Source organism: Fukomys damarensis, unplaced genomic scaffold (genome assembly GCF_012274545.1).
Source record: "Fukomys damarensis isolate Sample0158 unplaced genomic scaffold, DMR_v1.0_HiC HiC_scaffold_11, whole genome shotgun sequence".
In the NCBI taxonomy this organism is placed as follows: Eukaryota; Metazoa; Chordata; class Mammalia; order Rodentia; family Bathyergidae; genus Fukomys; species Fukomys damarensis.
In genome coordinates this window covers 12,268,295-12,274,294 of record NW_022900923.1, presented here as the reverse complement: position 1 = coordinate 12,274,294, position 6,000 = coordinate 12,268,295, and the positions used below count along the sequence as shown (strand labels likewise).

The window sequence follows — 6,000 nt, the reverse complement described above, 5'->3', positions numbered from 1 at the left end:
TTATTGGTACATTTTAGGGATACAGTACAGTTACATTCATTGTTGGGATCTTGTACCTCTACATGATAAGTCTTGATTCTCATTTTTTCCCCTTACCTCTGCCCTCCCTTCACCCCCTCCTCCCCTCCCCATCTACAAACACTTTATTTTCATCTTTTCATTCTCTCGCATTTTTTTCTTTTCCCTTTTTACTCTTCCCCTACCCATCCCACCTTCCCTACACCTTTAGCTCCTTTCTTCCCATTTCTAAATGGCTTTTCTCTTATATTGAGTCCTTCACCCACTTGTCCTTGGGTTCTGAGTTTCAAAGATCAACAGACAATTTGAAGGAGCCCAAAAAGAGTTAAATTAAAAGGGCCTGCAATTAATCATCCAGCCTACTAAAGGTGAGGGTGTAGAGAAATTAGCATGGTGCTGTTAGGGAGTATCCTGGATTCTCTATTTTACTTATGGCTATTTGTACTTAAGGGCTTGCTTTATGACTTCTCAACCAGAGCAGGAAAGCCTAGTATTGTGGTTTGTTTCAATGTTGTGGTTGAGATTCAAGGACTGTTTCTTACACTTGGAAGATATGAAGCTTTTAATTCCTCCAGAGGCATGGAATGTTCAACTGCATGTTTTGTGAAGGGTCATTGTGGAATTGGCTGCTTGATTTGTACTCCCTGAATAAGAATGATTAAAGGTTAAAAAAGTTGAACTTTTGAGGTATCTTTCAGATACAGGATTCTAATCTGATGGCTGGTATCAGTTTAGTCTCATTTTTCTAACTGGGAATAAAACCCCTTTATATAATGAGACAACAATGAAGTGCATCTGTACTTTCTTAAATTCATCTCTTAAGTAAGACTGGTGGGAACTCTAAGTGTAGAAGGCTGTGGAAAGAGCACTGTAGTGGGAGTCAGATGTCAGGGTGAGAACCCAGCTTTGTGAATACCTGGCTACCTGACACCCAGCCTGTTAGTTCATCACTTCTAGGCTCAGTTTTCCATTTCTCCTCTGCCAGAGGTTGTTTGGAAGAATTCTTATGTCCCTCTCCATCAGTCCGATGGGTGACAGTGGGAATAAGGTTGTAACTGGAGGGTGGAGTGGATAAAATAGAGGAGGAAAAAATGATAGAGGAGTGAAGGGATGGGATGGTTAAGTGGGTTGAAGGCTATTGGCAAGAAAGAAGGAAGAAGGGAGATGGTAAGGAGAGTTTTGTTTTAGTTAGGGATTGATAAGAAAGACAATGTTTGTGGCCCCCAGTAGCAGAAGCTTCTTAGTCTTTGAAGTTGAGATTGATTCCTCTGCCCTGAAGTTGGAATAATTGAGTAGGATTTAAGATAAGTTTATTCTAGTATTTCTTTCTATTACCTTCATAATCAAATTAAAATTGTGCTCTTTCTTTGAAGATTTCAAAGCCTCCCTTTTGTTATTTACAATGTTCTTATGAATAAGCAAAGATAACTGTCTCTATAGAGAAATAAAGGTACAATTTGGTGAAGAAGTGTATTCAAGAAATGAGTAATCTAAGTGATAGAATTCAGTTTTACAGTGCTTTCTGTGTGGCTTTATGTTGTACGCATCTGGATGGTTATTTATCTCACCAGAGCTTGACACAGAGGTCTCAGGAGTAAGAACATAATTTAGATGTCCTGTATCTATTTGTGCTCATCTTAGCGAATGGTTCCCCTGAATGAGACCTCTGGACTACATATCTGTTTCAAAATTTGGGTTCTCCAATTGATAGGGAGGGATGGAGGGGTTGAAGGAAGGGCAGGGGAATGGGGGAAAAATAAGAACCAAGATGGATTATGTAACGGTGCAAATTTCCAATGATGGACATTATTATACTGTATTCCTTAAATGTACCAATAAAATTAATTTTAAAGCTCTTTAAAAAAAGCTGTACCAGTTCTCAAACTTGGCATACCTTTGGGAACAGATATGCTGAAATTTCCATTGTTTGTATGTGGAGGCAATCTTTGGTTGACCAAAGGGTGATTTTTGAAACAATATGATTCATAATATTTTCTTTGAATTTCTTGAGTCCTCAATATGGCAAATAGGATGTGAAAGGTATCATAGTTAGGAAGCATTCTTAGCTTCAGGAACTGGAAAAGATGTCAGTTGATAGTTTGACATGCTTTGAATTAAGTTTGTAAGTGGACAGATTTATGGCATTGCAGCCGAATATAATTTCAAGGACCCCTTTCCTTTCCACTGAAGTGGAGGCTAGGGCATTTATTTGAAGGCAAGATAAAGGGAGAGAGCAGGAAAAACTTCCTTCTTCACTGAAATAATTTGTATTAAATTTTTAGTGTACTCTAGGTGATACATTGAGCTGCCTTGTTCTCTTAAGGCGCTGCTTTGCAAAGCCTTTTTTGTCAGTGCAGTGGAACTTCTAGGAACTCTCTGTATCCTGTTCACGTGAGCATTTGTATGCATGTCACATAGGCGTGTGGTCTTACCACTTCCCAAGGATAAGAGTATGTGTGGAGAGATGGATGATAGTAATTTTCATAGCTTAAGCAATCACTTTATCTCTAGGAAGCAAATAGAACCCATTTGATGCATATACCATTGTAGAATATGTTTCTTGTGTGATATTCCATTGATTTTAAAGCCCACACAACTCCTTATGGTTGCTTACATCTGCTTCTTTGTTTTATGAGTTTCGGAGAGTGGGGGCGTATGATGTTTGTAGAGGGAAGAAACGCTTGCTGGAAATGAGCCACAGTTCTTTCCTGTGTGTCCCTTTCGCTGTCCTAGGTTCTAAAGGCAGGCAGCAGGTATATGCATCAACCCCCAAAATTAAATCGTTATGACTTTGGAAGTAGTTTTAATCTTCCTAAAGACTTGAAGTATTTTATTTATTGAAACTTCCTTGGCTGGGGTGTTCAAATTGAATAAAAAGATGTGCTTGCTGAACAGGTCCAAATAAGAGATGAAGTAATTCTAAAATTGATTACATCTGCACTTGCGGAACCCTGAAACATAGATAATTTAGATAAAGTATACATGGATTTCTGAGATGGATACAGGAAATGTTCCCTTCAAGGAATTTTCAAAGTTGAAAATAAAATCTTTGCCAGCTAAATTTTTGAACCATATTAAAGAGTGAACTCATTCTTTTGAAAACTCTCAAACAAAAAGAATGAATCAAATATTTATCTTGCTTTCCTTTACAAATTGTTAATGAGATCACCCAGTATGTGATGAGACTGTCTTTATGGATCTAATCTGGCTAACAAATAAGGATTCAAAAAATCAAAATTAAAATAAAAAGATTTGGCAACTCTGCTAAGGTAATAGATCCAAGAAGTGAACATCAGTGGTTGTGGAAATCATAAACAACTGGAGATTAAACATTATCTCCTGATGAAGTACACAGCCTATGTGTTTTTGCTGACATTTGGAACTGTAAACTGATCTGTCCTCTTCCGCTGTCAACTGACAGAATTTCAGAGGACAGGGGAGCCATGTGACTTAGACTACTTCATGGGAATACAATACACACACACACACATACCTGTATATGCAAAAAATAATAATTATAATCACCTTGGAGAATTGGTACTTATCCATATTGCATCTTAGTCATTGTTCTTCCCTTCCCTGCCTTCCTACAAAGTCTACCTCTCTGTTTTTTGTTATTGCTCTTTTGTTTTACACTTTAAGTTATTTATTTTTTGGTTTATCACATGAGAGAAAATATTCAATATTTAGTTTAGTGTATTTTGCTTAGGATTATGTTCTCAAAAGTCCACCCAGTTTTTTTTTGCAGATGACTTTCTTAATAGCTGAATAGTACTCCATTGTGCATACACACCACCTTTTCTTTATCCAGTCAATTGTTGATGGGCACATAGGCCACTTTGAGAATAGAGCTACTATGAGTTGGGCTGCTATAAACATGAGTGTGCATGCATCACTGAAATATGTTGTGTTTTGCTCTTTTAGGAAGATACCCAGGAGAAAGGCTGAGTAAAATGGAATTTTTATTTTTAGCTTTCTGAGGAATTCATGGTGATGCAACTTAAAAATAAATCTAGACTGGGAAAAACTCCAGAAAATGATGACTTGACTTTATTAACAACAAAAATGTGACATAGGAAAAAGAAAAAGAGATGAAGGGGAAGATCTGTAAACTACAAGGATTTAAGAGCTGTGTCAACTGATTCGATTGTTTCATACTTTCCTCATACCAATTTATACAAATAAACTAAAAAATTTTAATACATTGAGGTATAGTTGCACACACCTGTAATCTTAGCTACTTGAGAAGCTGCGGTAGGAGAATCACAAGCTCGAGGCCAACTTAGGCAACTTTGTGAGACCTGTCTCAAGGTAAAAAGGGCTGGGGCTGTTTCTCAGTGGTGGAGCTCCTGCTTAACCTGCGCATGGCCTTGGGGTCAGTTCCCAGCACTGCAACAAAAAAGAAGATATAGATAATTGATGTAATATATAATCTGTTTAAAGAATTTGAACATTCAAGTTTAAACAACAGCCTTATAAATTTTTAAATATTGTTAGATGAAATGATGTGACATGTGGTAATTGCTTGAAAATAATATAGGAAGGCAGCAATATAGGGTGCAAATAGAGAAAGATTGGACATTGTTGTTTTTAAAGAGACAAATGGTTTATTTGGTAGCAAAGAGTAAAAATAAATTTTTTTTCATTGAGTTTTTTGGTACTTTTTAGATATACAGTGCAGTTACATTCATTATTGGGATCTTGTACCTTTACATGACAGGTCTTGGTTCTCATTTTTTCCCCATTCCTCTGCCCTGCCTTTACCCCCTCCACCTTTCCCTATTTACAAATACTTTGTTTCCATTTTATCATTTTCTCATATTTTTTCTTTTTTATCTCCTGATGAAGTACACAGCCTATGTGTTTTTGCTGACATTTGGAACTGTAAACTGATCTGTCCTCTTCCGCTGTCAACTGACAGAATTTCAGAGGACAGGGGAGCCATGTGACTTAGACTACTTCATGGGAATACAATACACACACACACACATACCTGTATATGCAAAAAATAATAATTATAATCACCTTGGAGAATTGGTACTTATCCATATTGCATCTTAGTCATTGTTCTTCCCTTCCCTGCCTTCCTACAAAGTCTACCTCTCTGTTTTTTGTTATTGCTCTTTTGTTTTACACTTTAAGTTATTTATTTTTTGGTTTATCACATGAGAGAAAATATTCAATATTTAGTTTAGTGTATTTTGCTTAGGATTATGTTCTCAAAAGTCCACCCAGTTTTTTTTTGCAGATGACTTTCTTAATAGCTGAATAGTACTCCATTGTGCATACACACCACCTTTTCTTTATCCAGTCAATTGTTGATGGGCACATAGGCCACTTTGAGAATAGAGCTACTATGAGTTGGGCTGCTATAAACATGAGTGTGCATGCATCACTGAAATATGTTGTGTTTTGCTCTTTTAGGAAGATACCCAGGAGAAAGGCTGAGTAAAATGGAATTTTTATTTTTAGCTTTCTGAGGAATTCATGGTGATGCAACTTAAAAATAAATCTAGACTGGGAAAAACTCCAGAAAATGATGACTTGACTTTATTAACAACAAAAATGTGACATAGGAAAAAGAAAAAGAGATGAAGGGGAAGATCTGTAAACTACAAGGATTTAAGAGCTGTGTCAACTGATTCGATTGTTTCATACTTTCCTCATACCAATTTATACAAATAAACTAAAAAATTTTAATACATTGAGGTATAGTTGCACACACCTGTAATCTTAGCTACTTGAGAAGCTGCGGTAGGAGAATCACAAGCTCGAGGCCAACTTAGGCAACTTTGTGAGACCTGTCTCAAGGTAAAAAGGGCTGGGGCTGTTTCTCAGTGGTGGAGCTCCTGCTTAACCTGCGCATGGCCTTGGGGTCAGTTCCCAGCACTGCAACAAAAAAGAAGATATAGATAATTGATGTAATATATAATCTGTTTAAAGAATTTGAACATTCAAGTTTAAACAACAGCCTTATAAATT

General features: G+C 36.8%; 1 protein-coding gene across 4 annotated transcripts in view; it reads left to right on the top strand.

Annotated features, from left to right (window-relative positions):
- The window catches only part of Smyd3 (SET and MYND domain containing 3), a 690,610-nt gene that overhangs the window by 307,917 nt on the left and 376,693 nt on the right, over positions 1 to 6,000 (top strand). The gene's annotated exons all lie outside the window — the stretch shown is intronic.